Below are 27216 nucleotides of genomic sequence, written 5' to 3'. Positions count from 1 at the left end.
TTGAATGTGGCTCAAGGCCTCAATGTTAATCCTAGTTTTGATGACAAAACTATGATTGGGGCATGTTTTTAACATAATTTATCTTTGCTTTTGTCCCCTATGTAAACTCCTTATCTAAGTAATTCTTACGGTGCATTGATAATTCTCATTTTTTTCCATCTTAGCCTCTCCTCACATCCTCAATACTCTCACATATATCCACACCACTCAATGTCTCGACTCACCACCCAATAGTATGCCTTTCATGCTAGTATGCTATTTCTCATGGTGGCACCCTATATGCGCAAGTAGTCACCTCTCAAGTAATCATGGTCCTTAGACCATGTCATGGTCATCACTTCATAGAAATTAATGTCAAAAAACTACCACACACAATCAATACTACATGCTTATTAGATCCTTGTGAAAATGTCATCTATTTGATCCTATGTGTTGACATATACCAAGTCAATCTCTCCTACAAGTACCTTCTCTCTCACAAAGTGGTAGTGCACCTTAATGTGTTTTGTCCTAGCATGGAACACTAGGCTCGTAGCTAGCCCTATGTTGCTCATGTTGTCACAGTGAATGAGTATAACTCAGCCATCTCCCTCCATATCCAAACAAAGCATTAACTTTTGCTGATATACCACGTCACATGCTATAATAGCAGCACCTCTATACTTAGCCTCTATACTCGATAAAGCAACTATAAGTTCCTTTTTGCTACTCCTTATAACTATTGCACTACCAAAGGAAAAACATAAATCCACTAGTAGATCTTCTGTCTATTATGCTATTAGCCCAATCTACATCTATGTATCCAGATACCCGTAAATCCTTACTTGCCTTATAAAAAAGTCCATTAAAGTGAACTTCAAATACCTCAATATCTATCTAATTGTATCCAAATGAGGCATTCTAGGCATATGCATAAATTGACTCACAAGGTCAACAAGATAATTCAAGTCTAGCCTTGTGATAGTCATGTAAATCAGACTCCCTACTATCATCTTGAACATAGTAGGGTCTTCTCTCTTATCCCCAACATCAGTGCTCAACTTCACATTTTCCTCCAATGGTATTAACAGAGGCTTACATACTATTGTATCATACTTGGATAACATATCCAAGCCATATTCCCTTTGGGGAAGCCATATACAATCATCACATCTAATCACCTCAATACCAAGAAAGTATATCAGCTCACCCAAATCCTTTATCTCAACCTTCTTCATCAAAAAGTCCTTGACTTTACCAATCCCACTATCATTGTCACTTGTAATAATCAAGTCATCCACGTAGATGACTATGATGACCAAGCCTGCATCTCCCTTTCTCACATAAAGTGAGTGGTAAGCATAAAAAATTCAAAAGCTAATGTTGACAATATACTCTCCAATCTTGTGAGACCATGCTCTAGATGTTTGCTTTAGCCCATAGAGTTTTTTTTAACCTACACACATATGTGGGATGCTCAAAATTCTCATAACCTGTTAGCTGCTCCATATACACCTCTTCTTGCAATTCACCATGTAAGAAGATATTCTTGACATCCATTTTTTGCAAATTCTAACCTTTGGTTGCTGCCAAAACAATCACACATCTAACTATTGCCATCCTAGCAGCTGGATTGAATGTTTCTTCATAATTTATGCTATATGTTTGAGCATAGCCTTTTTCAACAACCAGCCTAGCCTTATACCTGCTAAGAGAATCGTTTGCATTATGCTTGATTTTTTAAACCCACTTACATCCAATAGCTTTCTTGCCATAAGGCAATGGTACCAAATTCCAAGTCTTATTGGCTTCTAATGCAGCCATCTACTCATCCATTGTTGCATCCCAATTAGCATGAACAATAGCAACCTCAAAACAAGTGGATTCAATATCCTCAACCACCTTTACCATATAAGCATAATGGTGAGTTGCATAACTTTTAAAACCAAATCTTTTAGCATGGTATCTGACCTTGCTAGACTTGTGTACCACTAGATCATTCAATGAAACCTTTACATTACCATGTTCTCTTTGTAGATGTGGTGTCCCAACTGAAGGAGTACCAAGCTCATCATCCAAACTCTCTAAACCACTAGAATCTCGATCAAATCCCAAATGACTAGTAGATGCATCATTACAATCTGACACTTTCTTCCTCCCTTTTTCTACAACACTTGTAGATCCAGATGTGGAGCTACTCCTTAGTCTCCTAGACTAAGGACTAACTATACATATAGTAGTAGATGATATTTTTGATCCACTAAGGTTCCTAGTTCTTGATTTTGTTTCTCTATAGAACTATCATGATTATGATCAACATCTAATGCAACACCACTAGATACATACCAACTGCTCATCTCATAAAAAATAACATCCCTGCTTACTCTAACCTCACTTTTGACAAGGTTATAACAATGATACCCTTTTTGCTCTAAAGAGTATCCAATAAAAATACATTTTTCAGCCCTTTGGATCAACCTTCTTTCACAGCTTATCTGGCACATGTATATATGTGATACAACCAAACACTTTCAAGTTTGACACGTTGGGCTTCTTGCCTATAAAATATTCTTCTAGGGTCATCTCATGAATTGTTGTTGTGGGTTCATAATATAGATGGTAGTATGAATAGCTTCTATCCCATTTTGTTGTGGGATATATGTGCATGTAAGGAGTCTCTTTAACCCATGAGACCTCAAGAAGCCATTAAACTCATTAGAGAGGTACTCTTTCCCTACATGTGATCTCAAGTACTTAACTTTCAACCCGATTTTTGTTTCAACAATAATTGTTAAAGTTTGGAAGTGCTCAAATACATTACTCTTTTCCTTCATGAAATATACCCACAACTTCCTTGAATAATCATCAATAAATGTGACAAAGTATTTGCTACCACTAAGAGATATGTTATGTGTAGGCCCCCAAACATCTATATGCACAATATCAAGTATATTTCTTCTCACATCTCTATCCTACAAAAAAGGTTTCCTTGTCTGCTTACCAAATTGATATGCTTTACACACTTTGTGAATTTGTGCAACTCTAAAAGCAGGAAATCCTGTAACTAATTCTTTGGAATTCATTAATTTTAGCCTACATTTGCATGTCCAATATGTTTGTGCCATATTTCAATGTTTGAGAATTGCTTTTTTTCATTTAGTATATATATCAATATTCATAGCAGGGTTTTTAGCTTTAAATTATTCTACAAAACAACCTTTGAACATTCAACCCTTGCTATACCATTTGGCTTACACATGCTAAATTCTTTGTGATTGATGGCACATGTAATACATCGGATAGAATCTTTGTTTGGCCATTATGCAAGGCCATTATGCAAGGATAAGGAAACCTTTTCAATGTGTAAAATTAGGTGGCATGAATTATCACTCATTTGCACATAGATTGGATTTTGTAAATTGTGCATCTCTCTAAACCATTTAGCATGACTAGTCATATGATTCGATGCACTTGAATCAATATACCACTTCTTTCCTATAATACCATTTATCATATGCTACATAACAAACATACGCTCAATTTTGTCTTCATTCTGCCATGAAAATGATATGTAGTTCCTTACTACAATTTACCATTGAGAATATAGTCATTCTTAGCATAACATGGGCTACAATATGACCCATTTTTCCACAATAATGACAAACAATAGTAGAATTTCCAGAATTAGTAATTATGAGAGAGATCACCTCATCAAAATCTGGAAATGGATCTCGTACATATACAGAAGTGACAAATGATTTCTAAGCCTTCTCATTATTAAGGCCACCCAAAGTAGATGAAACCAAATGATCCTCATCACGCATTGCATCAATAGTTACCAAAGCATCTACAATGCTCCTCACCTTTAAAACATACTCATTGGTAGACATTTTTCCTTTCTTCAAAGTATTCAGAGAATTAGATGTTAATAAAAGCAATAAAATTTCACGTCCACGTAACCAATCTTCCTCGTTGAATAGGGTGATGCTAACCTCATTTAATACTACTTATAACAAGGATAAATTTCACATAAGCTAAAAATACAAATGTTACCACTTAATCTTGAACATTGGATAGCCTATTGGCTTTCTTTAACTTGTATTATAAATGGAATGGATCACAAGTGAGATTCTTCAACCTCCTCCACTAATCTAAGTGTATCTTGTTATCATAAATGACTAGTAAGCATTAGAGAGAGAGAAAAAAAGTAAAGTTTTTTTTCTCATAATTTGGTGAAATTGAGCTATTGACTTGGTTTTCTAGCCCAAAATGGATTCAACAACAAAAAAGGGAGCATTAGAGCTTGTAATCTTAAGGAGAAAGTGCATCGATTGGCCAATCATATCTTCCTCTAGCTAAGAATATGCAACTACCTTTACCAAAATAGTTTCCAATGTTTGAGAAATCACCCCAAAAGCAAGCAACAAGCTCAATGATGGTACAAAACCTACTTAATCCCAACCAATGGCATGGAAGTATTTAAAAAAAATTAGGAGACGACCCCCGAGTACTGTGCATCAACAAGTGCAATGTGAAGTGCTCATGAATCCATAATCCCCATGAGGTGCAGGAATCTCAACAAGAAAACAAACCTTACTCCATAATGTTCGGCAGCTACTAGCAAACTCCAGCTCCAACCTGTCCAAAAAAATACCAAGCTTGACCTAGGTTATCTAGTTTCACTCTTAACAAATCAAACAAAATGACAAAAACAAATCCTAAGCTAAACAAACACAAGAAATCCAACTACGAAATGACAAAACAAACTATTAGGAAAACAACTAAGCTAGCATAAATCAAACCTAACTACAATTTGACTAGGGGTTTCAGTTTTCAGAAAAATTCTTGACAACGTGTGACCACCCTCTAAGGAGAGGAAAAGGGAAGAACCTTCTAGAACTCTCTCTCTCTCTCTCTCTCTCTCTCTATATATATATATATATATATATATATATATATATATATATATATATATATATATATATATATGTAGTGTCGTTCAGCGGCCTCAAGGTGCCTTATTTCCTTGTGATGCGTGGAAGAAGAGAAGTAATCAATCGTAGCCTTGGGAGGGGGATTTTATATGTGTTGCAGGGGGGTGATGGGTGTGGTATGGACTAGCCCTCTCTCTCTCTCTCTCTCTCTCTCTCTCTTTGCCATGTTTTCTTCATGGCGGCCATGCCAACATTGTGATGGAAAAGGAATAGTGGCGGAAGGGGGGAAGGGAGGTGGCACACATGTGCCCCTCCTCCCCATCGTCATCGTCATCATTCTTGTTGCTGTCGCCTTCAGCTTCTTCATTGTCATCATCTTCTTCCTCCCCCCACCACCTATTCAATGATGACAAGGGAGGGACAATTTTAAAAAAATCAATTATTTTTATTTATTTTTAGAGGGGGGTTCCTATGCGCAAGGAGGGCAGGGATATTACATCCTCTTCCCCTTACAGAACTCAAGATGTCCTCATCTTAGAAGAACCGAGGATTTCATTTTGGAACATGTGGTTTAGGACCCATTACACATTTGTTGCAACACTCTAACCACTCATAAGTGTTGAGAATCAGCAATCACACTCACTCAAACAGCCTCTTTGTATGGAGCTTCAGGGTCAAGGATATGCAGGCTAACTTATCCCATATGCACAATGGTGCCTACTGCAGTTTCCTACTTTCCTATAAAGCATTGTACTTGCTTTCTTTTCTTAATGCAATGATAGTACTCTTTTCTTTTTAGTGAAGTGTCAATGTCATTTTCTACATACACAAGATTGTGTTTATGAGTCCAAGTCTCAATCTTGGAACCTAATTCACTTGTGTAACAAACAGTGTCTTTTCCATCATGAGTCCACACTTCTCCTTCCATCCTCCATAGCTTCTGCCTTTGCCATGCTCTAGATCCCACATTTCTCACATGGTATCAGAGCCCAGTTGGGCATGGCATTGCTTCTCCAGCCTCTCTTGATTCCTCTCAACCTCAGTCTAGCTCAATGTCACCTCATGACTTCATCCCCCAACTCTACTCTCACTGAAGCTTCCATGGCAGCCATAGCCAGCAGCACCCTGTCAGATTGAGCTGCTTATATCTCACTCCACAGGTCAAATCTCTTGAAGCTTCCTTCTAGAAAAGTATTCCCCAACTCAGAAAACTTCTCTATATCACATCAATCCAAGACATTTGACCATCTAAAGCCCAACATTGTGAAAATTCCCAGTCACTACCATAGTCTTCAACTGTGACCTGCAGGACATACCCTCCATGGAGCCTTCATATCTCTCTCTCTAGAGCATATCTTCATGAACTTTCTTCTGGACATATCTTCCTTCACTCAGGGCACTCCCTCCTGGAACAAAAAACAACCACATTGGTAAGGTACAGCCCTGGCATTGCACAAATTCGACGTCGCTGCCCCAAACTGCGCTGAGTCTGTTCGCACCCTCTGCGTGCTTCATACAGCCAGCAATCTTAATGATTATCATGGGGCTTTGATAGCCCATGAAGTCAGCTTCCTAGGCATGTAAAAAATTTTGAAAATGATTAAGTATAGCTCCTGCAATGTTGAAAAAACCAGGCCCCTGTCTCAGAAACCCTAATTCCACCATAGCCAAAATTTCTCAAGCTTTTTTTTTCTCAGTTTTTCTTTCTCCTGACACTTAACCCAAGCCTCTGTCACTCTAATCCATTGACCCAGCATCAAATCAAGGAGGGGAAGGACCTGAGAGATTGAAGAATGACCGAACGATCCCGAACAAGAAGAATCAAGCTCAACATCAACACTGACATAGTGTGTTTTCACACTGTCACTAACTGTGTCTCTTGAGACATTGCATTCTGCTCTTCTACTGATAAAATCTCAGAATTTTGGTGTTGATTTGCTGCTGATCTTGCAACCTCAACATGGGAAAAGACTCTCCAAATGCTCGATTCAAAGGAGTCGGGTTTCACACCTGGCAGACCTGCATCAAGCTCATCTTGATGAAAAAGGGTCTTTGGGCCATCACAAATGGCAAAGAGAAGAAACCTCAGGATGCGGACCTTGCAACTACTTGGCAAAAGAATGATGACAGAGCCCAGTCCATTATCAAACTAGAGCTAGACGACAGTTATATCCACCATGTGGATAACTGTGAGACCTCATAGGATACATGGAAAAGACTTGACACCCTGTTCGGTGCACAATCTAAATCATCAAAGTATGGTCTCCTGATTGAGTTCTTCAGGCTTGAAATGAAGTCCAGCACATCACTTGCCACACATCTCAATTACATGGAAGGACTCCTAACCCAACTTGCAGGAATCAACATTAAAATGGATGAAGATGTTTGCATCGGTGTTCTACTTAAGAGTTTGCCTCCTGAATATAATAATGTATCAACAACTTTAATCAACATGCCAAATCCTGAACTTGTTGATATGCAGGCATCTCTGTTAGAAGAAGAAAAGAAACTTAAAAGCAAAGAAGAGCCCAGCACTTCAAAGGATGAACAAATGTTATATGCAAACAACAGATACAAAGGTAAAAAGGAACCGCTCTTCTATGACTTCTGCAAAAGGACTGGACATACTGAAAAGTTCTATCATGCTAGGAAGAGGTCCCAAAAGGCCTCTCTTGCAGCTGTAAAAGAAGAAGAAGACCATGGACCAAAAGATGAAGATGAAGATGAAGATGAAGATCACCAGGATCGGAAGGACAAGACTCATCAGTCCTTCTACTCTCATAACTCTGATAGACTGTTTTAAAAGCCTTGTACTTCCTTGCCCTAATGCTTCCTTCCATAAGCTTTGTAAATCCTTATGTAACTTGGCATTACAGTCCCTGTACACTTTGTGAGGCCCCTGTTACAGCCTCTGGATGTCCATCATGTTTTGGTGCCCACACTTAGCCTTTTCTGCTACAGCCTCTTGTGTCTACCATGTTTGTGGTGTGCCCACACTTTGCAGGTGGTTCTCATTACATCCTCTACACACTTTGTGCCTTTCTAGTTGTGATTGAGGAGGGGTGTTGAGAATCAGCAATCACACTCACTCAAACAGCCTCTTTGTATGGAGCTTCAGGGTCAAGGATATGCAAGCTAACTTATCCCATATGCACAATGGTGCCTATTGCAGTTTCCTACTTTCCTCTAAAGCATTGTACTTGCTTCCTTTTCTTAATGCAATGATAGTACTCTTTTCTTTTTAGTGAAGTGTCAATGTCATTGTCTACATACACAAGATTGTGTTTATGAGTCCAAGTCTCAATCTTGGAACCTAATTCACTTGTGTAACAAACAATGTCTTTTCCATCATGAGTCCACACTTCTCCTTCCATCCTCCATAGCTTCCGCCTTTGCCATGCTCTAGATCCCGCATTTCTCACAATAAGCACATGGTCTTTTGAAACACCAACTTATTGTATTTAATAGGAGTCTGGATTATAAAATTTTATTGTGGTTAAATCTCATGAGTATCTTCTAGGTTTTTCCTAAGTGTCTGACAATTTCCTAGTAGATTCTGGATCACTGAAGCTTGTACAACTTCATTCCTTATACATTCAAGTTCTCTTTGAGTCTTGTTGGGACAATTAGGGTGGATATGTCCAATGTTGTGGAACTAGGAGAATTGGTGTCTAGGGTAAAATGATCTAACTCCTTTCAATAGAAACAACGTGGAAATTTATCATTTGTGGTCACAAGATTTTTGGTTGTCTTTGGCAGGATTTTCTTCTTTAGACCAAGTTGCCCTAGGATCCTTTTAGCAGACCAAAGTGGTTCTTTATCTCGAAAACTCTATTTCTGAATTGTTCTCTTTTTAGATCTAGACTAAGATCCATGGATAATCCGCTTTTCTTGTAATACTAAGGAATACTCCCAAGCTTTGATATTCTGGTAAGACCCAATGTATATTAGTTGAGAATCATTCCTCGCTAAAATATATTTGATCACTTGTAAGTTCTAGGATCAAAATTGATGCAACTCATACTACTCAGGTTAACTATAGTTACAAGAGTAAGGTTTACTCCAATACAAGTTGTATTATATGTCGATAAAACTTCTAGGATTTCTAATCATCCTGAAGATGTGTAGTGGGTTCTAGGTCTTTGTCTTCATCTGATTCCTCGATATATCCAAGGTCTGGACTTGTGTAGCTTCATTTTCTTAGAGGTTCAATATCTTCTTGACTTAAGTCATAGAAGTTTACTTGGATGTGCCCTAGCTTGTTGCAGTGGAAGCATCAATGGTTGGGACATCTCTTACGGATGTGCCCTATCTCTCCTCATGTGTGGCATCTCTTGTCCTGATCTCAGGAATCATATTTGTCACAATTGCCCGATTTAAGTTCTTGGATGATTGACTTCGCTCGAAGTAATGCATCTTGCAAGTCTATTGGACACATTACCTTAAGGTGGTGGTTTAAAGGAGTGTTCCGACCATGGCAAAATTTGGATACTTGCTACGCAATATCCATAGGTGGCACATATTTTAATAGGGTTACACACATTGAGTAGTACACTTCCAAGGTTAATTCTAGCTGCTTGAGCTTGAAGAATTCATTCATCCTCAAAGTATGGTAGGTTGGTAGAAGGTATTGTCTGCGTACAACATCTTTTAGCTAAACCCAAGTGACAAGGGCTTCAAAAATACCTTGATATTTGCACCACTGCTTCCACCATATCCAAAAATTGCCAACTAACTTAAGTTGGCTATCATTGCTTGATTGGCAGAAGCAATTCTCACAATAGAGAAATAATCACTCATCAACTCAATTCATATCTTTGTTTCTGCTGTGACGTCTATCTCTTTTCCACCAAACTTGGGTGCTTTAATATTCTTGAGAAGGAATTTCTTCTCTTGCATATCAGTATTTGTGGGTGCAAAAGGTGCCTGACAATCAATCCATACCTCTTAGGTTATTCTATTTATGATATGTCTACGAACCATACATTAATCAATCACGTATCATTACAAAGTTTCGCTCTGATGCCAACTATGACATGCCCGCCTATCGGTTGTCCATGCACGTTTTTAGTTATCCAGCAAGAGACAAATATAAGTGATGATGCACAACACTCCCATGGAATGTTACGGGGTTTTTCACCTATGTTTTCTTGCGCAACAAAATGTTCCCGACCAAACCCAATAGGATCGACCTGAAATTCGGGTTCCTAGTGGTCAAGATCTCCTCACAACATTCTAGCATCGGGTTTCTAGACATCCTACTTTACACAGATATACCCAAGTTGAAGCAAAACCATGCTGCACTTGGCTCAAAGAGAATGGGAAATGAGAGGGATGTACCGCTCAACCTCTCTACCCGTAGGGCATAGTCCCATTCCAATCCCCTAAGATGGCATGAATCGGGGTTCTATCTTCACAATTTCAAAGGGTCAATCATCGATAAAACCTTGTGAGAAGCCTCCCAGTTCTCTGGGACTTCCCTGCCGTAGGACAAACCCATTGGGGATTCCACCCATCCACTTTTCTCAATAGGTGTTATTTAGTTATTTAATTAGGTCCTATCACATTTATGTGTAACATTTACAATCAGCTTTCTTAATTAAGCATTTTAGAAAATAGGGTTCGTTCGCATAATTTATAGCACCTACACGAAAACACAAAAATTAGTCATTTTGTCAAAGGTTCGTGCAATCAGTCGAACTAGCAATGTCGAACTCAAAACCTTAAACGGTGAAGGAATAGGCTTCTTCAATGGCAGCCGTGTCAAGAAGTACTACCCTCCCATGCATCCTTTGCATGAACCACCGATGTTAGAACCACCTATCAAGTTTCGAGTGGCCACAATCATTGAAATCGATGACGAGGACGAGGAAGCCGTGGAACCCGCAAACCTTCGCATCACGGTCACGGCCAACCACACATGTGCTTTCACCGCCTTGATCGATGAAGGAGTAGACTTCAATGTCCTGGCCTACGATCATTGGACTCAACTTGGCCAGCCACAACTTCAACCCACCACTGCAAAATTAAATCCATATGGGGCTCATTCCTACGCACTACTTGGCAAGTGCAAGGTAGCCGTTTCTATCGAGTCTGAGACTATTCCAATGCTTTTCTACGTGCTGCCAAATGCTAAAAACGCAGGCACGGAGTCATTGTTGGGGCGCACCTTCAAAAAGCATACCCACTGCAATGTTGACTTTGCATCGCACCGCATCCACCTAGCAATAGGTAACGTTCGCATTGTCACAGCTTTCAGCAAGGGCTGCGCGACCACACCCCGGGCCACCGAGCCACCGATAGAAACACCCGTAGGCAATTCGAAGGAGAGGTGGAATGTGGCCACCACTCCCCGAGTCTCATCGCCTGCAACCCATACCAGTACAAGCTAAGGTCCCACAATCCCGCCTCCAATGGGTGCCTAAACAACCGCAACAGCTGCCTAGGAGTCGACACTCCTATCCTCAGAAGACCAGAAACTCTAAACCTAGGAGGCCAAAACACAGCCATGGGAATAGACGTGTAATCAGTCAGAGATGGGTCCCCAAGGCTCTCTTGTGCGCAAAAGGCTACTATGAGGGCAATGCTTGGCTATGGATACCTAAGGCCCCCATAGTCAAAGGCACCATTCACACGCCAACCTCAAGATCGATCATTCCAAAAACCATAAGACCTAAAACCCAAGAGCCGCAGAGCTTTCTGGATCCGCAACCCTCGAGTCCATCCATGTGCGAACCCATGCAAATCACCCAAGCCTATCAACAACTGCCAGATCGAGCATCATTACAAGCAGGGAACAATTCGGGTTTCCAACTCCATCCTGAAAGCAATAAGCCATCACCCGAGGCCGCTGCTAACCTAGCTTCTGTCCCAGCGACCCAATCACAAGCTCCCAAAGTCCTACCACAGCAACTCTCCGTAGTCAAAGGCTCAAGTCCTACCAAACCCCAACTGCCTGCAAGCCTTAGGCCCTCTTACGAGCGGAAATCCTTTCTCTCACTAGCAGCAGATTTAGTTGAGGAAACAGGGGATGATATGGTGGATTGAATTAAATGACTGGACGTTACTTTTGTGTCGCTAGCTCTGAGCTACGACCGCCTCGACTTAGGCCTATTGGATAAATCCTTCGTAGCCGAAGTTCAAGCAATGCCTTGTTCATGGGAAATGTTTGAATTTGCATTTGCAAAATCCCTTGCCTCCATCGCTAAGTTGCTCAACGGTGAGATCTCACAAGGGCAGGTAATCAAATAGCGTCTCATCATGTCGTATGATCAGCAAACCACCTCCGCCATCACTGACTAAGAAGTGGAAGAGTTGTCAAAACTAGCTGAGATGAAATCCCAATTCCTCAGGCATTGGTATGATCTTAGACTGCAATGGGAAGTCGAAGGATGCCGAGTAATGACCAACGCCGAGCAGCGACGCGCTATCAAAATGGCAGAGTACGACCCCACCTACGTCGTGCCGACATCTTATCGAGTGCTAACCATGTTGCAAGGCTGTCCTATAGAAGACCACATCAAGGGACACCCCTACCTCGACTGCTTGTTGACTGAAGAGGAGTTACACATCACTAGCCGAGTCAACTCGGGCGACTTCCTAACTGATGTTCTCACATACATCACTCAAGTGGGGATTAAACCCTCTGACCTGGACCACGAAGCCCATCCCGAATACAACCCCAATTTCTATACTTGGCTACTCCACAAGTAGCCAACCATGCCAAAATGCCTACACCTTCTCACCCTCATCCTAGGAAGGATTCTTCTTAGACTAAAAGGGGAAGGGGTAAGGGGAATCATATCAGAAGTAATGAAGCAAATCAAAACCACGATGTATTAGACATGCATTGGGAAAAACGGATGGGTTAGGGAAGAGGACACAAAATCTTTGAATTAAAAGGCAAAAAGTCAAAATCTGAAAAGCAAACCTGCACTAGACTTTAATGAGTTCAGTCAGAAGCATAAAGTTTTTCTGTTTTAGTGAGTACTATGTCGTAAGCACTAACGAAAATTACGGTTCTGATAGGAACAAAAGATGTCACAGCAGGACCGAGCCCACCGACTTCCCTTCACAGAGGAAGAAAGAATGCGGTACAATATCAACCTAGAGAACTGTGCCTATAATCAGCTGAAATTCCAAACTATCCACAATTTGGAAGAATTAGTGGCCAAAGAAGAGGCGGCCAGGAGCATCGTGGAAAGTTGCAACCCTAAAAAGTACCTGGAAAGTTTCTCACGAGAACTTGAGTACACGAGCTGTGTGGAATTCCTCAGGACCTACAATCCCGATGGAGAGTGCGGCACTGTCACAGTGGGGAGGGGACAAAATGCTAAGCAGGTGCTGGTCCATCTAACCCCGGCCTTAGTGGAGAAGGCACTGGGGCTAGAACCGAAGGTGGAGAAGAAGCAAAAGAGGGACGTGTATGCCATGCTGGGGATGAGGAAGGAGGAGGTGTTGATGAATGATGGCATCAGTATGCAGGACATCCCCAGCGCAGAGACTAGACTACAAGTGAAGCTCGTACACGCGCTCTTCTCTAGCCAGCGCTACAATGTGCTGATGCACAGGATCAGCATACCAATCCTAGAAAATGTAGCGGCCCAGACCTTGCACGAAGTCAACTGGAACGACTACGTGCACAAGACTATCGATCAGGCAACCCGAGCTCTAGCAATAGGAAGCCTGCCAGTAGGAGGAGAATCACCAATGTCGAAGGCTGCAGAAAGAAAAAGGGCTTCCTCCAAAGCCTCATTCATTGCATATGGGGACATTTTAATGGGGCTTATCCAGGAGGCCGTAAAGGAAGCAAAAGAGGGGGAGGGAGAAACACCCAACCGATCACCACCCCATCAACACTAGGACAGGTCTAGCGATAGGATGGAGATAGAGGAAGAAGGGAAAGAACAAATAAGAAAAAAACAGGTTAGGGAGACTAAGAAGAGATTAGTGCAGAAGAAGGAGAAATAGGATGAAGGCCGTAGAAAGGAGAGAAAGGACTTGGAGAAAGCAAAACGACAATCCCTCAAGGAGGTTGAGGAGAGAGAAAGGAAGAAGAAGCAGGAAGAAGAAGAGAAAATGGAACAAGTAAGGCATGCTAAAAAGGTATCTAAGCAGGAAGCTAAAAGAAAAAGAAAAAAAAAGCAGGAGGAAAAAGACAAACTAGAGGAAAAATGCAAAAAAGCCGAGGAGGAAAGAAAAAGAAGAGTCGCGAAGGAGGACGAGGAATTACGAAGAAAGGAGGAGGAGGATTTGGCAGAAGCTACCCGTCGGTCAATTGAGAAGCAGTGCAGGGCAGATGATCCCGAAGCGTGGAATCAACCCAGGGAAGAGAGGCCTAGCTCCAGCATGTAGGCCCCAGAACCTGTGCCCCCCACAGCTCCAGAAGGCAAAGGCAAAGCACCCCTACATCCCATCCCCACCCTCATGGCACCTCTCGCTGAAACTGCTACGCCCACCCCTAGCATCTCCACCAGCTTGGAAGTGTCCAACCTGGTAGCCTGGATGCAATACTTTATCAGTAAGGAAATGGCATAGGGGAAAAGCATGGAGACGATGACCACGGGACCAAAAAGGCCAGCTGCAGATGCTGAATCAAGGCAGGATCAAAAGCACCCACGCATGGAGGCCTCAACCACCCCCACCCACACAACAATGACGCCGCCAGCCAGTTATGACAAATACGTCGCTGAGCTACTCTCCCAGCTGGAGAGGGCCAAGGAGGAGAAAAGGACGGCTGTGGCTGAGTTGATGGTAGAAAAAGAGTCAGTGGCGGCTTTCCAATTGGAGAAAACATGCATCATCGCCATGCAGCAATGCCAAATCTTTGAACTCAAGCAAGAGCTGAAAGCCAAAGAAAATAAGAAAGAGAGTTACAAGCAGCAACTGGAGGACGAGAACCAGGAACTCGTATAGATGTAGCGGGAGTACAAACTCTTCCTGATACAATATCAGGAACTAGAGCCGAAGCATAAGGAACTGGATTCAAAGACCACTACCACATTGAACAGATGATGGGGGAGCTGAACACCAAGGAAGAGGAGAGGAGCCAAGAGAGGGAGCAGCAACAACAGAAGATTGAGTCTATCTCCGATCAGCTACGTCTCGGGAAGACAGCACAAGACAACATGAGCAGAGAGCTCAAGGCCCAAGAGCAGAAGCTCGTAGCCCTAGCTCAGAAGCAGGGGGAGAGCATGGAAGGCATGAGAAAAAGGGCCGAGGAATGGGCTACACAGAACGAGGTGCGGGTGAAGGCTCTGGCGCGGCGCCTCGCCTTGGTGGAGAAGGAAAAAATCTTGGCAGAAAGCAAAGTGGGCGCCATCCAGATAGCCTTCACCACCCAACAACAAGCCTTCCTCAATATGCTGCTGTATACAACTCAACCAGAGGGAGCGGAGCCATTGGAGGTGGTAAAGAAGAAATTAAGCATCGCACGCAGAACTCTGCATGTGGGGCTACAGATGCCATCCCAACCTGCGAAGGTAAGGTTGGGCCTAGAGGAGCAGTAGAAGTATCTACTACTGGCCGGTCTCACCCCCTAGGAGGTAGATGTCCTCGGTTTTGAGGAAAGAACACTACCAGAAAACCAACAGGGGAGGAAGTCAAATTCAGAATTGACATGAACAGGTTCAGTAAAGATGTAATCCAGCAGCCCCCCTCGCCGCACGAACAAGATCTCAGCAACAACCCGACCCGCCCCTGGACAGACAGGCCATCCTTAAAGAGCGATGGAAAAAGCAGGTGGAAGAGGCCAGAAATCGGCTGAAGACCAAGCCCGTCGTGCAGCCATTCGCTCCCCTCCCACCATGCCCCAAAGACCTACCTATGCAATTCCATGCCGAACTGGTGGTCTGGGAACGTCAAGAACTGGAAAAGGACCCTTTCTCCTTCAGTTTTCTTATGCCTGATAGTCTAAGAAGGGTCCTGTTGATCAAGGCGATGGAGGAGGTGATAGCAGTTTGCAGCCGACTAGGCCAAAGATGGTTGGAGGATAGAGCAAAAACCCCCACCTTGTGGGGCACTGAAGAGGCCGATTTCTGGCAAGATAAGATCTACGAGGTACCACACATGGTGAGGGGATACGATTGCCAACCCCTCTAGAGGAGGCGAATATGTAATACCAACATGTTAGCTTGGATGGATTTTTGTAAAACCCTACCCCACGAGCGGAACGACCCCACGTTTATGGCGTATCCTCGTAGGGTAGGTGTGGATTTTGTCACCACCCTCCATGGGAGGCACGACTTCCCCATTATCTACAATGCCAATGCCACTTCCTTTGAAAACACTCTACTCTTTGACCTAGGAAGCCTGCCTGCCTCCATGACACGTTTTCTTGCGGAGTTCTCCTCCTGCCCAGATCTCGCATCATAACCACTTTTAATTACCTTAGGCTCCTTAAACTCTTATTTAAACAAGACCTGGCACCGCAAGAAAGCGGCTTGCCTCCTCTCTTTTTTGATCCTAACGCTATCCATAGTTGCGCCATGACCCGCTTAATGATGCGGGCTAGCCTTCTACCTTCATTTTGCCTAGTGCTCCTAGAGGATATGAGCGACAGCCAATTCACTAGGTGCAGCTATCCCTTCCTATCCACCACCTCTCTCCATGCAGAGCCATCAATTTTTACGCAAATCTATCAGCCCGCCCTCCCCTCCTCATTCTGACGATAAAAGCTAGCCTTGGTTGTCCTGCTCCTCATGTAATACTATCCCACAATGTGGCAAAAAATAAATAAAAATTGCACCTAGGGGTCCTTAAGTTAGGTGTGTCCAGTGACCTCGGTCGGCTGGCTCCACTCCTAACCCCCTAGCCCTTTTTGATTCCCCCACGTCATGCTTAGGGCACCCCAACGGTAGGACACACCTAGGGAACTAACACTCCCTTATGGTTCGACTTGTCACCCTAAGCCACTAGCACCACTCCCCCTTGGCACAAATGGGGTCCTCAAGTGTGGGACATCACCCGGGTCTGGCGGTAGACCCACTTCCCCATTTCACTAGCCCGAGCACACCGCACCAACACGCTGACGACAGCCGCCCCCTAGGTAAAGCACTGCACCTTCTTCTTCAAGTACACCACTTCCGTCCCACCACCAACTTCGGAGGCCCTCGTTCACCCATGCAATCCACTACGTTGCTCCAATGACCACCGTTCTTAAGTTGCCACAAACCCCTAAGTCTCCATGCTTCCCTTAACCTTACACCCACGCCAAAAGTGCCATGGGACTGGCACCTGTCTAGGAGGGGGGTAATGTTAATCCCAAGTCAAGATGGCGAAGCCAAGATGGCAAAAAATGGAGAAAAAGCAAAGGAGCATGAAGAAAAAGAGCGAAGACACGCAAGCGATCCCTAAAGATGGATCAGGGCAAAAAGAGCAACCATAAAAGAAAAGGTGCCTCAAAAACTCAAAAAATCTTTGTAAAAGAGTGCCATGCTCCCTCTTGTGCCCATTGTAAAATATTAGATGGGTGTAGGCTAGAGGCAGGGGGCTAAAAGAGGAAAATGGAAAAAGGACCTTGCCACAATGGTCGGTCATGTAAAAAAGGGGTGGGTGCCCATGGGATTTTAGGGTTTGTATATATAAAGTTCAAAAAGTGAATAAGAGATCATTCTTTGGTGTGTGGCAAAAGGAGTCTTCTTCCTCTTCTCTCCTTCTCACCTTCTTGCTTGAGTGTGCTCTTGAGAGAGGGAGTGTGAGAGTGTGTGAGAGTGAGGAATCAAGAGGGTGAAGCTCTTCACCATCTCCTCTCCTTCTTCTCTTCCCTTCTCTCTTCTTGCGCGCGCGGCTATGGAGGATGGAGCTTGGAGGTGGAGGAGGCTTGAGGATGCTTGAGCTAGCATCTAGGCTCGTGGAGCTACCGGTGTGTAGAAGAGAGGAGGAAACTCATATCGGCACTAAGGTAAGCTCACTACACTCATAGGATTGATGGCACGTCGGCTAGGTGAGAGATAGCCATTAGATCTCCTTGGAACGCTTGAAACAATAAGTTGTCTGTGGGTCTTGGCGGTTGAGCGAAAGCTCCCACACCAACCTACTTTGTGTACGTGTGGGCCATGGCAGAAAATGGGATAGGTGTGGCCTCCCCATCAAGTGTCTCGACGCCGAACAACCCAAATGGGACTAATGGCTCATTTGTCAAACTAGAGGATGTCTTCTGTCTAGGGAAATCAACAAAGAGATGAGTGATTCCACACTCAGTGCATCTTAGGTCAGTCTTGTCTCTATTTTCTTGCTCCCTCTTGGGGCAACACGAAGAAATGTGTCCTCGGTGATTGCAAGTTCGTTGGCTCTTGGGTTTTCTCTCCTAGGCCTCTATCTCTCCCCCTACCTAATGCCATCATCGGTATTGTTCGGTAGTCCATAAGGAATGCATTGCCTTCTTCGTCATACGATACGTAAGGGTGTACATAAGGCTCTTCACCATTCGGATCCTGCACATAGTGGATTGTGGGTTACATATGGTCCATGTGTTCTAGGGATACCGGTAGGGATTATCTCCATCCTAGGGATGGTCAGCTTAGTGTCATTAGGTTCTAGCAGGGCCAATGGGGCTCACCTTCCAAAGAAGTTCAGTGGCCTATTCGCAAGATAGGGTTGACTATAAGGCTGCGAGTATGGGAGTCTCCGAGATAATGGACAATGCATGGTATCATGGCCGAACCTAGTGTAGTTAGCGCAAGGTCATGACCTAGGGTCCTAACACTCAATTGGTAGGTGGTTTGTGCCACAATAAATGCATTGGATGTGTGGGCGCATTGGTCGTCTCATCATCTCCTACAATTTGGCTCTTTCCATCTTCATCTCTACTAGCTCTTCTCTTGAATCAGTGCCCTTTCCATTATCGTGAGAACTTGGGCCTGATCTCTTGCTCGACATTGAAGATCTCTTGGAGTTCCTAGCACTAGACTCTTCTTGATTCAAGCTATTGGAGCTTCTCTCCTTGAGCTGGTCGTCCACTCTAATAGATTCTTCAAAGACCCTTGCCAACGCATCTTGCTGTAGGCTCGAGTTGCCTACCAAGGCTTTGTAGAGCTCTTCACTTTGTATTCTGTTAATGAATACTGTGGACACCGCTCTTTTGGTTGGTCTCTCACCCATAGGGATTCTCTTGAAGAGGCTTCTCACATGGGTTACCTAATCTTGGATGTCCTCTTTCTCTCTTTGCTTGACATTCATGAGTCACACTAGCAGGTTGTTGAAGTATCTTGGTTTAAAGAATCTCTTAATGAAGAGATTTTTTGAGGCCATTGAAATCGGCACACTCAATAGCATCTAGACTCGTGTACTAGGTCTTGTCATTATCACCTAAGCATAGACTGAAAGCTTGCGAGTGTTGAGTGAGAGTAGTGAGGTCGTTGGCCTCGTAGACATGCTCGAACTACTTTACGAGGCTATATGGGTTGTCGTTCGACTAGTATTTGTTGAGTAGCTTTGCTACTACGGGAATTTTTTATTAGCTCTTAGAGCCTTGGCTGACTCCTAACCCTGCCAGTAGCAGTTGCTAATGTTGCAGCACTGTGCTCCACTACCATGTTACCTAGCATTCGCTTCATCAGAAGCTTGATGAGCGTGAGATCTCCTTCTAGCACTCTCTCATTCTCTTTCTAATTTCTACCTACTAGGGCTAGCACTCTCTAGATCTCTTGCATTTTGATGCTTTGGCGTAAGCTCCTAGTCTACTAATCGTGATTGTAAGCGACTATGCCTTGTAGAGCTTTGTGTGCTAGTTTCCTCTCCTCCTCAAGATCCGCTATGATATCCTCTGCAGGTCTGTGGTCACGATGTTCTAATCGAGTTTGAGCATCATGTTTGCTCACTAATTGCTAGATCAGGAAAGTCTCCTAGGTCAATTTTTTCATTGCTTTTACGATTTGAGCTACCCTTTACCATGTCTAAGATTTTCTATTTTGCCAAGTTTACGATCTCGTTGATGAGGTCGAGTAGATCCACTTTCCCGATATAGTGTCAATCCTTCCTACGTCTGGCTCTTCAGTTGTGTTCTTCACTTGGTCCTATACTTGGGGATTTGATCACCTGTCTATGTCTTGGGATCTTCTCTTGATATTGGATTCTTTCAAGTTTTTATGTCTAAATGAGTTCCTTGTTAAGTACAAATAGTCCTCAACTTACCTTCACTCTTGTGTGTGTGTGTGTGTACTCTTTTCCATGCATTGTATGCAATTAGGCTTTTAGATTTTCTTAAGTGTGTTTCGAGAGCTAAAAATCAGAGTGAGTGAGAAAAGAGTGTCTAAGTGGCTCTTGTACTCTCGTTTATGGGCTTGGCTTGATAGGCTTGTATGTTTGGTTTACGGTCGTCCTCACTAGTTTATAGGGTTTCTGCTATGCCTTCCACTTAGCCAAGATTTGTTTTGGGGATTTATGACTCTGTTTGATGCCGCTAACAAGTTCGATCACTAAATAGTTGACTAGCATCACCCCTACATTTGCGTCTTGCTAATTCTTCTATTCCTTGTGCTAGAAAGGTTCATACGGCTTGTGTTTAGGTGGGTCTAGTGGTCCAGAATCTAAAAATTTTGAGAAAAATCAAATTCGGTCCAATAGATCTAAATGAAAGGGACCGAGTGTATAATTTGGACGGGTGAATGACCGAGGACCAGGTGTACAATTCAGATGGGTGAATGATTGAGGGCCGGGGCCGAGTAGAACTGGGCCAAATTTGGACATCCAAATGACATGTAGCACAAGTGGGCTGAGGCGAATATGGATTTCGAAGGGCAGTCCAAATGGTTGGTGAGCCGAATGGATGTGGCTTGATTGGCTGAGTTGGCCAGGTCAAGGTTGAATGGCCAAGAGCTGAGTGGATATTATGTCGGAGGGCCGAGTGGCTAGGATTGGTTGGGCAAGGCTGAGGTTGAAACGGGTGGGTAGAGTACCTAGTATTTTTGAATGTGCAGCTTGGCTCCATGTCAAATCCAAGTGGACTGAGTGGCTCTGTGTCTGAGTGAGTAAGGTCAAATCCATTGGACCAAGTAGGCAAAAGGCAGGTGGTCGAGGGATGATTCTAGGACTCGGCCCATAATTGAGCTACTTTGGACGGGCCAAATGCAGTGTGTTTCTTACCGAAATGACAAAAAATCCAATGAACTGAGAGATTCAGGGCAAGGTAATTGCCGAGCACTTCTAGATCATATCTATGGATTAAGCAGAAGGATTGGATATACCTAGAGTGGGAAACAAACTCATCAGTGGCAAGATCAAAGCAAATCCATGCAATGGAGCTCTCTCTCTCTCTCTCTCTCTCTCTCTCTCTCTCTCTAAATTAGGGTTTAAATGAGCTCTCCCTTGGCCACTTGGTTATTAAACCCCTTCCCGGCAAAGATCTTGCCACTCCTTAATCACTCACTTGTGGACCTTAATCCATTGAGCACTCTTTTTTTCCCTTTTTGACTAATTTATGCCTTGTTTGGATGTGTTTTACGACAACAAACCCTACTATTTTCCAATCCGATTTCTTAATCCTAACCTACTCTAAATTCATAAGAATCAAAAGCAAGGTACTGAAATGATTTCTCCTACTCTCCTAATCATCAAACCACCAAAATAACCAAAATATTTACTTGTTGTGAAGATTAAAAAACCCAAAACTTCCTACCTATCTCAAGCTCCGGTTCGGGGATGAAACCCTTACTTCGATGCTCGATTTGAGGTGCACAAGAGCTCAACCTTGAACCTGTTGGTCCCGACAATGGAATCAAAATGTAAAGGAAGCTCACGCTCAACTGGCAAGAACCACGAACTGCTTATTTGTTCTAGCGTTTCAAGCCAGCACCTATGGCTATCTCTCATCTAGCCAATGTGCCTTCAATCCTATTGGGGTGTAGTGAGATTACCTTGATACTCGAATGAGTTTCCTCCTCCCTCAAGCACATTAGTAGCTCCATGATTCTTGATGCAAGCTCAAGCCTCCACCTCTAAGCTCCATCCTCCATAGATGCGCATAAGACAAGAGAAGAGAAGGGAAGAGAAGAAGAACAGAGAAGATGGTGGAGAGCAACACCTCCTTGATCCCTCACCCTCACATAATCACTCCCTTATACTCTCACACTCCCTCTCTCAAGCACACACAAGCAAGAAAAGAGAAGATAAGAAGAGTCTCTTGTTGCCACACGCCAAAGAATGAGCTCTCATTCACTTTTTGAACTTTTTGTACATGCCCTAAAATCCCATGGGCACCCATCCCCTTTTTTATATGACTGGCCATAGTGGAAATGTCCTCTTTTCCATTCCCTTCTACTTGCCCTATTTCTTTAGCCTATGCCCGTCTACCCTTTTACAATTTGCATAGGAGGGATCCTGGCACTCTTTTACAAAAGTTTTCAGGCGCCTTTCACTTAAAAATTTGATTTTGCATGTAACTTGATTTTAGAGGCCACCCTTGCGCTTTTGCTTGTTCTCTGTCTCCTACTTCTTCCATTTCATATGCATTTCACATCTTTTACTTCCATCTCAACTTGGGGTTAACATTGGGCCAAGTAATTCAAGCTTTGAGTGGTTGCGCACTCCAAATCGAGCATTGAAGTAGGGTTTGCTCCAAACCAGTGCTTGAGATAGGTAGGAAGTGAGGGAGTTGAAGAGGTATTCTATCTCCTTTGCAAGGAAGTTTTTTTGTTTTTTGGATTTAGGTAAGCAGACTGGAGTAGTGTAATTGATTTCTTGTGATTTGGATGCATTTAGGTGAGGCAAAAACAAGAAAAATAGGAAAATAAATAGTAGGATTTATGCTATAATAGCAAGCCCAAAATAGGGAAAAATAGGAAAAATATAGCTTCAAGACATTAGGATAGCAAAGAGAGCCGAATGGAAGTAACAGGGCAACAGAGAAAGGGTTTAAGAAGCCAAGAGGGTAGAGAGAAAGCTCATTTGTGTGCATTCAACTAAGAGATAGATTGAGAGGGAGAGAGAAAGCTACAAGGTAGGAGCATAGATTCGTTCATCGATTCGCATTCTCCCATCCTTGTTCTGCTTTGTGTGTCACAACAATTGATGCTTGTTGATCCTAGTTAGGATCCTAGTTGCAATGTTAGGGTAGGCACCAGGAGTATTTAAGTGACTTTTTGTTGTTTTCGACCCCGACCACCACACTCAGAGATGGATTCCATAGTCATCTAAGTTTCATTACCAGTCGAATAGTTTGAGTCACAAGTTTTGCTACCACAGAGATATTCTAAGTTACAAGTAGCACTATCACTCAAACAGTCGAGTCACAAGTCCACTCGGACAACCACAAAACCATCAAAGTCTGACTCAAACTCAAACCCTGGACCTCAAATGGCCCTTTACTTGGACTTGGATGGCTGAGCACTAGGCCACTTGGTCTTTGAAAATGGCAAAATTTATACACCCCAAAATTGTCCACTCAGATGCTCACATATTTGGCCTTGGACAATCAAGTGTCCATTCATTCGGATGGATCAGACTCGAATGGTCTAAGTCAAGCACTCGGACTATTAGTCAGACCGACTACATAAAAGTCAAATTCTGACAAATCGGACCCACCCAAGGTAGGCAAAGACTAGCCCAATCTACATGACACTCTCGTAGGCCTCCAAACACATGGAACAGCTTATAGGGCCACTAAACTCAAGAATCACGATTTAACGAGCCAAAAAATGACTACAAAATTGACCTTCAGCCCCACCTCCCTGTAGAGACCCCGACTAACTGACCAAAATTTCTACCCCTCAGACCACATCTCTAGAATGCCATAATGAACAGAATGAAACAGCTAGAGTGGTTGTCACGCACATGAAAGGATTAGAACAAAAATGTGCTACAATGTATTGTTTTTGTTAGTTTCGCATAACTGTATCAATTAAACATGACACATACCAAAAAAGTTTTCATTGAAAACTTGATTCCACACAACACACTTTGAGGAGCACACGACTAGTATCTGAGTGCTCATAACATTGAGGATTTTTTAAATAACAAGGAATTCATGCAAGAGAAGATAAGATAAATGAACCCACTAGTAGGAGACCCGAGACATCTAACAATGGCCAAGGACACCAATCATCGAATACTGAGAGACTTAAATTATCAAGCTGCTTTAGAAGCAACAACAATAGGTATGATTAGGGATGCAACTCAACCTGACTTGATTGATCTTATCAACACCCTGGTTACCCAAGAAATTAGTGATATGTCAGGAATCAACACAATCCGAAACATGATGATCTTGACTTGGGAGAACTCCTAGTTGACATCTAGCAACAACTCATGACCTAGTATAACTAGCAAACCAAGGTGGAGCATCATGGTAGACCAATTGAGGACATCATAGCTAATCTAGAGGAGGAGAGAAGGTTGGCAAGAAAAGTGTTGCTAAGCATAGTCGCCTATCACCAAGAGAAACAAGCTTAAAAGATGAGGCAAGACATAGAGATTCACAAGGTCCAACTCATCTTAGCACTCATCAACAAAAATAGGACAGGACCAAATGCTGAGAGGGAGAGAGTGCTAGAAGCCGAGTAGTTTGAGCAAGAATGCAAGGCTAAGGGCCTCACGGACCTTGCTCAATGTGCATAAGATTTTGGACTTTGCCTAGGAGACAAAGGACATACATGGTATACTAGTCTAGACAATGCAATAACTTCAATAACCTCAAGAGTCTCTTCATCAAGAGATTCTTTGAGGTGGGATACTGTAACAACCTCATTGTTAGGTTGATGAAAATCAATCAAAAGGAGAAGGAGAATATTTGAGACTACGTCACCCATGTGAAAAATCTCTTTAGGAGAATCCTAGCCGAGGTGCAGGGCAACCTCGTGAATGAGTGGTCTCCACTGTATTCACAAGAAAGATCCAAATTGAAGAGCTTTACAAGGCCTTGGTGAGCAACTCAACCCTACAAAGGGATGTGTTTGTTAGGGTCTTTGAAGAAGCCATACAAGTGGATGTCCTACTCAAGGAGAGGAGCTCGAGACCCACAACTTAAGATAGCACTGTCTCTAGAACCTCATAAAGGGCTACGACCATTGGTGAAAGATCTAACCAGAGCACCCAACATAAGGGAAAGAGTGTCAGGAGTTGGCGAACATGAAGCTAGAGTTGGCTAGGCTGCAAGAGATGATGAGAAGGCCCACATGACCTCACATGGAATGTGTGCTTTGTGGAGGAAACCACCTTTCAACTAAGTGCATGGATCCCAGATCTAAACCCTATGCCAATTACAATAAGTGTTTGGCCATGATGCACTGCATTGCCAACTACCAAGGTGATTTTCATACTCAGTGCCATATAATCAACCTTACTACCTAGGAAATAGACCACAACCTTTTAGGAGGGGGTTCCACTAGCTCTCCTAGCATCCAAAGATTCAAAGCTAGCCATCCCTAGGATGAAAATCAACCCTAGAGGGATATCTAGACCACGTGGACCCATTGTGATCCATCCATCGAGCAATGCTCCAATACATTACATAGAGGAGCCAGATGAGAATGAAGCATATGTAAACTCTTATGTCTCATACAAGGAAGAGGGCAATCCCATCTTGATGGATTTTAAACCTGTGCCCATGATGTTTTTGGGCAAGGGAAGAGACAAAGGACTAGGAGGACAAAACTAGGAACCCATTGCATGCTGGATTTGTGGCCATTTAGGACACATCTCATCTCCATGCCCTGAAAGGGAGTAAGCCAATCGAGACATGATTGATCTAAGAAACTATGAGTATGGGATCACACACTTGTATGTTGAGTGCTCTAGGCATGAAATCTTCCATTAGTCCGACTATCGTGCTATCCGTACCATTGGGAATGTTTGGAGTTGAAAAACTTGATGGCGAAGCAACACAAATTTCATTGAATGTCATGACCCAAGCATAAGTAATGCACGCTGATATTTCATTACTAAGACCTAGCAACCTCAATGCAACTTCAATAGGAAAGAAAGCTATAGAAGAATGAAGAAGAGGGTGAGAAGAAAATTAATCTTAAGACAGACAATGCCACCATGTTACCAAAGGGGAAGAAAGTCACAGATGCAAAAGTAGAGACATCTGCTCCTAAGGAAAAATAAAAGGAAAGTTCCAAAGTTGGAGAAGAATATCTCGATTCAAGGCACTGATTGGAAGTAGTGAAAAAGGTCAAGGAGGGGATGAGAGAAGCCCAAGTGCACCTAAAGGATGCCAACCAAACCAATTATTGAAGATGAGATTGATGAGCTCTCTAGTGTGAGCACACTGGTCTTGCCTACTCAATTCAAATCAAAAGACGCATGTGTACCCCACGTATCACTACATAGACAAAGCCTTGACACTATAGGTAGGCAAAATACCCAAGATCATTTGGCAAAAGAGTGTAGAGCCTAACGAAAAGTAGGTAGTTGTTAACTTGATCATGACATTGATATATTGGCCCTTGTGACCCTACCTTTGGAAGAGATGCTCAGGCAGAACCCGATCCTATGGTAAGGGTTGAAGCAGTGGGTTGAAAAACATGAGGAGCTTGGAGTGACTGACCAAGCTTAACCTTGAATGAGTACCTAAGTCTTTGCACTCAAATGTCATTTGGGAAGGCGCATAGATGCACATAGTCTTGCCTACAATGCATTAGGAGATGCTTCAAGAAAGAAAATTGTAGATATAAAAGCTGGAGTTAGTGTGCTTAGCCTTGCAGTCTTGTAGACTTGGGGTAACCCACCTATGGAGACCACAAGGTTTAATTTCATGTTGGCTAATGGAATGAAAATTAGACTATTTGGAGTGCTAAAAGACTTACCCTTGAAGATAGTGGGAGTCCAATTCTTAGTGAACTTTATAGTCATGGAGTTAACTACGATGTCCTGATAGGCCGACCTTGGATGTGAAACATATCAGTGATAGAAGACTAGGGCAACGATCTAATGTTCTTAAGAAATAGATTAGAAGTCATGAGAGTTGAGATGGATACTTGGAAGACCACTTCAATTGACCTAGATGCCATCTCCTCTATGTTGAAATGAGACTCATAAGTTAGAAATTCTTATGGGACACTAACAAAGTGTATCCCTTTCCCTGAGGACAAGCAGGATTGGATGCATGTGATAGCCACCAACATCGATATACCATTCTCACATAAAGATAAGGATTATAAAAAAGTTGCTAGGGTAGCTAGTGAGTCCCACCATCTTATTTGCCAAAGAGTAGGGTCCCACCATCAGCACGACTCTGCATGATGGCTAGGAGATCTAATAATCAACCAACACCAGCACACCTACCACAAAAGCCTCCAATATTGAACTTGTCTATAAACGTAGGTGTAGCCACTCTCACTGAAATTGAGAAAGATGATGAGGAAGA

The sequence above is a fragment of the Lygodium microphyllum genome, chromosome 21, assembly GCF_053477565.2.
Source record: "Lygodium microphyllum isolate KBCC chromosome 21, Lygodium_microphyllum_v1.1.10, whole genome shotgun sequence".
NCBI lineage: Eukaryota > Viridiplantae > Streptophyta > Polypodiopsida > Schizaeales > Lygodiaceae > Lygodium > Lygodium microphyllum.
This window is presented reverse-complemented; position numbering follows the sequence as displayed.